Here is a 1,386-nt window from a genome sequence, read left to right on the forward strand (position 1 = left end):
TAGGAAGAAAGAAGAGAGTCGGGCCACAGCAGCTCAGGAGAGAGTTTGAGAAGGGGGACTGTTCAGTAATTTCAGATGCCACAAAGAAATCAAGTAATATAAGAACCATGAAGATGCTCACTGTCCTTGGCAATATAGACATCTCTGGGGAGCTTATTAAAGCATTTCTAATGGGAGTGGTGGGGATAGAGTCTAGAAATTTTCATTCAAAGATGCAAACCCTGCTGAATAGAGCAAAAGATTAATTGCCTGGGATTTAATAAAGTCTTTACAACTTTTTCTTTTTTTTAGAGTCATTCGCATCCCTTTTGATTTCTCAAATACATCATCTCTGCATCTAAATTTACTGACACCAATTGTCCACTTCTGGTTCCAAGGCACAACGTCATTCCAGGAATTTTTTTGGTATGTGCTTTGAGATCTATGACTCTTTTAACCGACTGCTGTGTATGATGCTTACATGGCTTAGAGACCATCCACAGAAGCGCACAAAGTCTAGAGAGAATGCAGGAACAGAGCAGCTCTACTCACAACCTTCTGTGGTACCACCTTGACTACAGATCTTCTTATAACTGCAGGTTGTAACTGCAGGTCTTCTCATAACTGTTAGATTATCCACACGGTTAACACTGATTTGGTCAAATCATCCACCTCATGAGTTGATGTGGGATTATAAATATTAATCTGTAATTCTTGTATTTAAGAAGTTTGCAACCTAACTGAGGAGATAAGATACATAATATCCATCATTTAAGACCGAATATAATAATACCATAAGGGAGAGGCTGGTCAGGTAGGGAAAGCATGAACTTTGAAAACCAACAGACCTGAGTCCAAATCTTGATTCTACTACTTGCTTCCTGTGTAACCTTGGGCAAATTACTGAGCCTCTCTGAGCCTGTATGCTGCCTTACAAAAGGGGAAATGATAACTAATTCATAAAATTGTAAAAATTTAGTAAGATAATGTCATAAAGTGCTTGTTTCAATCCTTGGCACATTGTAGGCACTTAATAAATATTAATTCTCTTCCACCAAGTTTTCGGTTCAGCAAATGTTTATTGAATGTCTGCTTTGTGCCAAGCACAGTGCTGGGTACAAAGATACAAAAATAAAAAAACCACAGTCCTGAGTGCAAGCTCTGAGCTACAGGGTCGCCGGTTCGATTCACAGCCCGAGCTGAGCTGCCGCTGAGCTGCCAACAGGTGGCAGGATGGCTCAGCTAAAAAAAAAAAAACCCAAAAAAAAGCCACAGTCCCTCCTGACAAAGAAGTCCTAGTCCGGTGGGGAGAGCTGCCACCTGAGGCTTCCTGAGAACTGTGGAATGGGAGCTGGGTTCTAAAGGTGGAGGGATTTGGACAGAAAGAAGTGAAAAAGAGAAAGAGAA

This window comes from Hipposideros armiger, unplaced genomic scaffold, assembly GCF_001890085.2.
Source record: "Hipposideros armiger isolate ML-2016 unplaced genomic scaffold, ASM189008v1 scaffold_63, whole genome shotgun sequence".
Taxonomy (NCBI): Eukaryota; Metazoa; Chordata; class Mammalia; order Chiroptera; family Hipposideridae; genus Hipposideros; species Hipposideros armiger.